Below are 8,744 nucleotides of genomic sequence, written 5' to 3' on the forward strand. Positions count from 1 at the left end.
GTCTGGCCAGCTGCTTTCATGACCTTCAAGGTCTTGGGCAAGTCACTTCCACTCAGCCTGTTCCCTCATATTTACAAAGAGTTTGGTGAGTCATCCGGCCCACCTTGCTGAGGTCTACCTTGCTGTGTGTCTGGTTTTGGTTTGTTTTGATTTTCATCTCTTCCGTCTCCTTGAATAATCAGGCTTCTACTATGTGTATTGGGTAATGATGTTGGAGAGACATCTGTCCTTCTCAGTGACTAATAATAGCCATAGTAATAGCCACTGCTCCTCTCTGGGTCCCCTGAGTCTTGCCAGGGGGCAGAATTTGCGTGACCCCAGCTGGCACCTCCAGCCCCAACTTGTCAGCCTATATCCCATCCAAAGCTGGAGCTGTTCCCTGGCCTAGATCTGACGTGGAACTGGAGACACAGGAAGTGGACACCCTCACTAGTGGTAGGTGTGTTAGGTGGGATGACACCAGGGTGGGGGCGCTCTCCTTACATCCCTGCCACCTGCCACTTGGATTCCATCTACTCAAAAATCCAGAAGCAGTAGTTATGATGCACAGAACTCCTGGGGCAGAAGTGGCCACCTGCCAGGTGACCATAGCCTTGTCCAGAGTGTACTAAGAACAGACACGCCAGTGGGGCAGATGACAGCTATGGTTCCTGATGTGAAGATGTCTTTCCCATAGTTAGATTTTTGTTTTAGCTTCCTAATCCTTCTGAATGTATTAATTCCCCTCTCGTGTGTGTGTGTGTCCTTAAGAGCTGTCCATCTGTTTGTTTGAGACAGGGTCTCTCATTGAACTGGAGCTTGCTAACTTGTCCAAACTGACCAGTAAACCCCAATGATTCCTTTGTCTCTACCTCCCCAGATCTGGGGAACATGTTATTTGGCTAAACTCTTCCTTCCTTCCTTCCTTCCTTCCTTCCTTCCTTCCTTCCTTCCTTCCTTCCTTCCTTCTTTCTTCCCTTTCTCTTTTTTTATGGGTTCTGGAGCTTGAATGCAGGTCTTCTTCTTTTCAAGACAAGCCCTTTAGCAACTAGACTATCCCTTCTGCCCTTATTGATCAGTATCATCTCAGTTACTGGCAGTAAAACTGATTACTAAAGATACCACCTGACCAATCGTGTCCCAAACCATCCGAAATCATGAGTTTTGCCCTCAGCCTTATGTATGCATCCCTGTGCCCATCTTTAACTCTTGGGATAGCCACACGTGCTATGAGAAGTCTCAGAAGAGTAACCAAGAGAATTCGTCAACTCAAAGGCAGTTCCTGGCACCGAGCATGTCATATGATCAGACTTCAAGAATTCCTCCTCCCTTTCCCTCCCTGCTTCCTTGCACAAGGTCAGACAGAAACAGTACGAGGTGTTTCGGATGATTTGTAATTCTGAAGACTGAAGCACCTCCTGCTTGTCACTCTTTTACCTTGCCTCAAGCAATCCCTGGATTGATGACCCTCTTAGCTCTTCGATGCTCACATCAGTCAGACCACATGCCTGTCCACTGTCTCCTGCTGTCTTGACCAACTCTGACCCCACCTCTGCTCAACTGAGAATAACTCTGGTTTCTGATCTCCCACCGAATCATGTGCCCATCCACCTAATCTGCTCTCTTTTTCTCGTTGCTTACCTATGCAGTCCCCATGATGACTAATACTGACTGTCAACCTGGCAGAATCTAGTATCACCTAGGAGACAGATCTTTGTGCATGTCTGTGAGTGACAGTCTAGACTGGTATGAGGAGGGGAGGTTTACTTTGAATACAAGGTAGCACTATCCCAGGGGCTGAGGTCCATTAATAAAAAGGAGACAATGAGCTGAGCACCAGCATTTGGTACCTTTTGCATCCTTAGGGTGGATGCAGCGCTCCTTACAAATGCAGGGTTACCAGCGGCCTCAGCTCCAGTTGCCACGAGGGACCGCAGCTTGAAGCCATGAGCCAAACAAGTGCTTCTTTCCTTCAGTTGCTTGTGTTGCTGCCACAAGACAAGTAACAGATACACGTATGCACTCCACTCGCCACCCCAATTTCACTACCTTCTATAGGGGACACTCCTCATCGGCCACTCTTTTAATGGCCCAGCAGAAGAGGGTAGGTGTCAAGTTCTCCATCTACCTTATCCATATCTAAGTTCATACCCCAAGGCTGTCATCTGACTCTGAGCGGGCTGAAGCTGTTATCCCTGGGCATATGACTGGGTCCATTTTGATGGATCTTGTAATTTAGGACCAATTGAGATTACAAACCTCATTTAAAGGAGAAGAGTCTCAGAACCAGGAATGAATTGCCCACAGTCAGCACAGGCCTGTTTTCTGAGCCCACTGAGTGTGCAGGTCAGCACCACACCTCCTCATTCTTTCCAGGACTGATGGGAGGTCTCTGTGGTCCAGGGGGATGATGGCTTTGAGATAATACGGTCATGTCACAACTTGGTGGTTAGCATAATTTTGACATGTCCTATGAATTTGTGCTTTAAAAAAGATTAAGCGTCTTAGTGGGGAGGAAACAAATTGCTGCCTATGGAGAATTAGGAATCTATTTTTGTTCCAAAGCAAGGAAGAGGTTGAAGAAGGTGACAAAGAATTGCACTCAGAAGTGATGTGTCAAAATTTCTCTTGAAGCAAGAGCATCTCTGTTCTTTTCAGAAATGAACTCTCTACCAACCTAGGTTGACATAAGTCTCCATAAAAGACAAGTCATAAGGATAGATGGTCACTCTCCATAAAGGACAAACCCAGGGAGTGGAAACCTTAGTTAGCATTCAGACTGAGCCCTCTGTGCAGGAAGGGAAAGCTGAGGTGACACAGACAAACACCTTGTCTGACACTTCCCAGGAAGGGAAAAGTAGAATGTTATATAAGACTCATGGATCATAGAGCTACCGTTGAACACACTGCTCCCCTGACCCCAACCTCATCAGTCCAGACCCAGAACCTGAACCTCCACTTGTACCTGTGCTGGGTATTGGCAGTGGCTCTGGAGGATGCATCTTTGAATGGGAAATACTCATGCTATGGATTTGATTATATTACAAAAGAACTTGATTGAAGAACTCATGGTTTGGGGCAATAGTGTCAAAGAAATGATACTGGCATGGTCTCAGCTACAGTCACGACCTCATGGTAGATAGCAGCACAGTAGAAGTGTGTGCATAAGAGGGAGAGTCCATGGCAACACAGGAAGACGAGGAGGCCAGTGATGACCTCCCAGTAGGCTCTACCTCTATGGAGCCCACTACTTCTTAAGACTGCCACTCTGAGGACCAAGCTTCTGGCGCGCTGACAGCTGTGGGTGTGTTTGTCGCTTTTCTTGTTTCTGTGACAAGATACCTGACATGGCAACTTAAGGAAGATCGGGTTTATTTTAGCTCACAGTTTCGGGGTCCAGCCTCTCACGATGGGGGAAATCATGGCAGCAGGGACTTGTGGGTAACTGGGCCATACTTTCCATTGTCAGGAAGCACAGAGTAATAAATGCTGGAGCTCAGCTCACTTTCTCCTTTTATTTTTCAGACTGAAGTCTGTGTGACAGTGCCACCAAAGTTAGAGTAGCTGTTCCCACTTCAGTTAACCTCTCTAAAAACTCCCTCACAGACATGCAAAGGAGGCTTGTCTTCTAGGTGAGTCTAGCTCCTTCTATGGTGGTTTGAAAAAGATGCTTCTCACAGCCTTGGGCATTTGAATACTTGATCCCCAGTCAACGCTACTTGCGAGGCTTAGGAGGCATGGTCTTGCTGGAGGAATTATGTCACTTGGAGGCAGACCCTACGAGTACAAAGATTTTATGCCATTCATGATTTGCTCTTGGCTTTCTGCTTGCAGTTCAAGAGGTGAGTTCTCAGCCTGCTTCTCGGGACACCATGCCTGCTGCCTGCCACACATTCCTGTCATGATGGTGATGGACTTTTAGACCTCTGGAACCGTAAGTCCAAATGAACCCTCTCTCTGGAAGCTGCCTTGGTCATGGTGTTTTATCACAGGAATAGAAAAGTAATTAAGACACCTCTCCAGGTGACAGTCAGGATCAAATATTCCACGAGACAAAGTGCCCCTGTACCCAAACGACAATGGGGCTAATCCCAAAGCCCCGGGAAATTCCGAGTCACTAGCATCTGAAATATAGTCTTGATTGGTGGCTTGTCTAGTGCCCTTGACACCCAGGGTTTATCAAGTTTTTTTTTTCCCTTAAAATCACTCCCTCTTCTACACAAACCCTTTTAGTCATAGGCAATGTTTGCTTGATCATCTCTTGTTCCAAAACAGGTAATGAACAACTAAAAAAAAATCCATTTCATTTTCAAAGAGACAATCAGAATTTGGTAAAATAGTTTATGTGCAAATTAAAACTTACATTACCAAAGCAAAATATTTTACCTCACAGCTCCCGTTATGCTGCTGTTTTAAAATTTAAACCTTAACTAAAAGAGTATTTACAGAGGATAGAAGAAAGAATCTCAGTCCTGTTTTTTCTCATGAATATTTCCTTCTAATGTATTATAACTTCAATAGAGAGTGGTCCAAGCAGATCAGAGAAGTACACCATAGCCAGTGAAGACAAGATTCCGCACTAGCAAGGCTGATGCAGGAGGATTACTACAAGTTCAGGGACAGCTTAGACTATACAGCAAGTTCAAGGCAAACCTAAACTACAGAAAGAAAGCCTGTCTAAATAATAAACAGATACCACCACGAACAGCTCACAGCTTTTTCAGTCTATCCCACAAAGAAATTACTCTTTTCTCTCCCGCTGCCAAAATCTATGAATCAGGCAGAGGTGGGTAACGAGAATAGGAAATAAAAATTAAAATCAGACAGACTCCTGCAGACACAGAAACATTATGGCTCAAGAAATAACTTCAGCCAGCAGTAAAATGTCAGTTGTCTTGGCATTGATCAAGTCTGCTGAGGCTGCTGTATCACCAATGCCTTAGGCTGGAAATTTCACAAACAACAGACACTGCTGCACACAGTTCTGGAAGTTGGGAAATCTCCAAAGTTAGGTGCCAGCAGAGTGGGTACTTAGTGAGGACCTGTCAATCATGAAAGGTACCTGTGTGCACCCTGTTATGATGGGAGGGAGAAGCTCCTTGTAACCCTTTTACAAGGACATCGATCAAATGATGCTGGTCCAGCTTCTTAAAATGGTAACACATGGAAGCTGCATTTCAAAATATAGATTTCGGTTGGCTATAAAATTCGGATCATGCCAGTAGCTTTTAATCTCCATCTTTAAATTAATTTAATGGCTGAGTTGTTTAGCTTAATGCTCGCTCCCATGTCTATAACACAGGGAAGCTTTCCAAGCCCTTTAACATTGATTTTTTTTAACAGACCGACCATCTTTATTTGCGAGACATGAAAGGAGCTAGAATCCAAGTTGTGTCATGAAAGCTTCACAGAGAAGGTGTAAGATGAGCATCCAAGGCACAAGTTTCTTCCACGAGCAATGCAAGGCAGTTCTTTTTATTTGAGAATTATATTATTGATTATCATTATTTGATCATAAAAATTATGTTTAGCATTTTGTGAGGTGCCACTTTTTAAATAAATTCTCTTCATTCACAGTTACTTGACTGGATTTTTCTCCATAACTTTATTGTCTCGATCTATTCTTGGCCTTGTCTTGGTCTACGTTGTGAAATATGTAAATGAGGTGGCTTATCCACCATAAAAAATAGATTTCTCACAGTTCTGGGGACTGCAAAGTCCAAGACCAAGAGGCTGATAGATTTGGCAAGAGCCCATTTCTAGTTCAAGGCTGCTGTTCCCTACCTTGTCTTCTCAGGCTGAAAGGGCAGGCCAGACTATCTGAGGCTTCTCTCATAAAGGTGTTATTCTTTTCAGTGTTGTGACAGACACAACTTGAGCCAATGGTTTTCAACCTTCCTAATGCTGTGACCCTTTAATATAGTTCCTCATGATGTGGTGAGCCCTGACCATAAAACTATTTTCGCTGCTACTTCATAACTGTAATTTGATACTGTTATGAATCATTGTACGAATAAATATCTGATATATATGAGATCTGATGCGTAACTGCTGTGAAAGGCTGTGTGACCCCTTGAAGGGGCCACAACCCCACGGATTGAGAACCACTGAGTTAAGGGATGAGATGTTCATTTTGGTCTGTGATTTCAAAGAGTTTCAACCCATTAAATCAAGGAAGGCATACTCCCACAGCCTCGTCCACTCAGTGAGCATCTGAGGTAGAGGCTGGCATCACGGCAGACTAAGGAGAGACAGTAGACTCAGAACCAGGGCTAGAATATACCCTTCAGATGCCTGCCTCCAGTAATCTCCTTCTGACAGGTAGGATCCACCAAAGAAAGGCTCCGTATCTTCCCAAAGCAGCAGCTCTGGATAGGGAACACATGCTCTAAACTTGAGTCGATGGCGGTCGTTTCCAATTTAAGCCATAAGATTTTACCTCTGACCACCAAATGTTCATGGCCATCTCTCTTACTCCCTTTGCTGTAATAAACACCATACATAACCAAAAGCAACTTGGAGAAGAAAGTGTTTATTTTAACATACAGGCTAAAGTCCATTATCAAAGGGGGCCAAGGCAGGAACACAAGACAGGAGCGTGAAGCAGAAGTCAATGAAGAACACTGCTTACTCATTTGGTCTCCTGGTTCATACAAGTACTTACTGAGCTTTCTTATAAATCTCGAATTACCTACCCAGGGTTGACATCATCCACAGCAAGATAGGCTCTCTTAGACACTCATAAAGACAGTTCCCCACAGATATGTCTACAGGCCAATCTGATAAGGGCAATCCCTGTAATGAAATCACCTCTTCTTAGGTAACTCTAGGTTGTGGAAAGTTGATGATGATAATAATAATAATATTATTAATAAACCAAAACATTATCCCATAATGCAAAGATGCATTTTATCCCAATTCCAAAGGTCCCCATATTCTTAACTTCCAACAATCTTCAGAAGTCCAAAGTCAGCCCGGCAGTGGTGGTGCACACCTTTAATTCTAGCACTTGGGAGGCAGAGGCAGGTGGATCTTTGTGAGTTCAAGGCCAGCCTGGTCTATGAGATCTAGTTCCAGGACAGACTCCCAAGCAACAGAGAAACCCTGTCTCGAAAAAAAAAAAAAAAAGTCCAAAGTCTATTCTGAGGTGCAAACTCTTAGTTAAGAGTTGTGATAAAATGGAAAAACAGTGGGGTGTGGCTGAGCATGCCTGCTGTGGCTGTTTAGCAGTTTTCTCTGAGACTGAGACATTCCACCCTGCAGGGAAACTCTTTAAACAGGAAGGGAAAGAACTCAACGTTGCTTCAGGAAGCCCCTGAAATAGGTTTGAATGAGAACCATTACTCTCAGGCTCATATACTTGAAGACTTGGTGCCTAGCTGGTATCTTTGTTTGGGGAGGTTATGGAACCTTCCAAGAGGTGGGGCCTCACTGGAAGAAGGACATCAATGGGGTGGGCTATGATGATTTATATCTGTGTCCTACTTCCTCCCTGATCCCTCTACTTCCTGCTTCTACCACCCTGCCATAATGACCAATGCCCAGTTATTATAGGCACCTGTTCTTCTGGAACCATAGGCCAAAATATCTCCACCTTAAATTGCTTTTGAACATGGTATTTTATCACAGAAACAAACAAACAAAGTAGCGAACACACTCGCTTTATGGTCACTTGTTAGGCATCCCAGGAAAGTAGTACAAGGAGAAAAGGAGCTAAGACAGGAGACATTACAATAGAAGGATGTCTGTCTCTGGGGGCCGCATTGCTGAGGTGGTTTGGATGAAATGAGGGCGATGGCATCGCAGCCATCTAGGGACAAGCAGCTAAGTCAAAAAGAGAACTATTGTGATTTCTTGCCCTTGCTCTCAGGCTGTCAATCCCAGGGTCATTGCAGAGGATGTCATAAGCTTATTAATGTCTCTAGACTTCGCACAAAGTGGTCCTTCTGCCTGAGCACCTACTGCCCTTCATCCTCAAAGACATTGTGTGCTGTCTCTTCTTGGAAGGTTTCCCCAACTCATTCATTTCTTCGAAAATGTTTGCTGACTTCTACAACGTGCCTGCATGTCCCTCAGCAGTGGAAATCCTTACAGATGGGTCTTCTCTCTTCACACTGTTTCTATGCTTGTGTTTCTTCATTCTGTATATAGGAAAGCAAGGTCTAGCGAGAACACGAGACTAGAGTCCAGACGATATCATAAAAAGAGGAAATGACGTCTGTGTGGGGTTGGCTACAAATGGTTTTTGAAATCACACTATTCTTGATTGCCAAAAATGCAGCCGACTCATTGAAACTAGGCACATGTTGAAGGCTGCTTATTTTTGATCTTGCTCATCACGCTGGCCCAGGACTCAAAGGGGTTGGGATGACATTACCACGTTTATGCCCCACCTGCCTCTGCCTTATGTTTGTTTGTATTTCCCCCTTGTCAGGGGCTGTTGTCCCAGTGCCAGGAAACACACATTTCACACTTTGCTGGACGGGACAAAAGAATTTAGAGAGCCAAAACAGAAGTCAGATTGTCACATTGTTCTAAACAAGAATGTTGTTGAGCTGATGCCAGAGATTCAAGAATAACGAGAATGGCTATGTGTATTTTGATGCTGGACAGTCAAAATATTTTCTTTGGGAGGTATCCTGTGGGTTCTCCCTCCACAGCATATCTGGAAATAAAATGTTCCGGTTAATGTGCTCTTGGCATTGATAGACAAAGGGATGGATGACCAGCAGGCTGTGAGTCCAAGCTTGGTAGAGCAGGCCTGG

The 8,744-nt window shown here is 44.4% G+C and overlaps 1 long non-coding RNA gene across 1 annotated transcript; it reads left to right on the forward strand.

Annotated features, from left to right (window-relative positions):
* Positions 1-2,987: 2,987 nt before the first annotated feature.
* Positions 2,988-5,449, forward strand: LOC126501258 (uncharacterized). The gene is made up of 3 exons (XR_007591607.1): positions 2,988-3,611; positions 3,814-3,913; positions 5,323-5,449. It is a non-coding gene; the product is annotated as an uncharacterized lncRNA (long non-coding RNA).
* Positions 5,450-8,744: the final 3,295 nt, after the last annotated feature.

Source organism: Alexandromys fortis, unplaced genomic scaffold (genome assembly GCF_014885135.2).
Source record: "Alexandromys fortis isolate MF-2015 unplaced genomic scaffold, M_Fortis_MF-2015_v1.1 scaffold_30, whole genome shotgun sequence".
Classification (NCBI taxonomy): domain Eukaryota; kingdom Metazoa; phylum Chordata; class Mammalia; order Rodentia; family Cricetidae; genus Alexandromys; species Alexandromys fortis.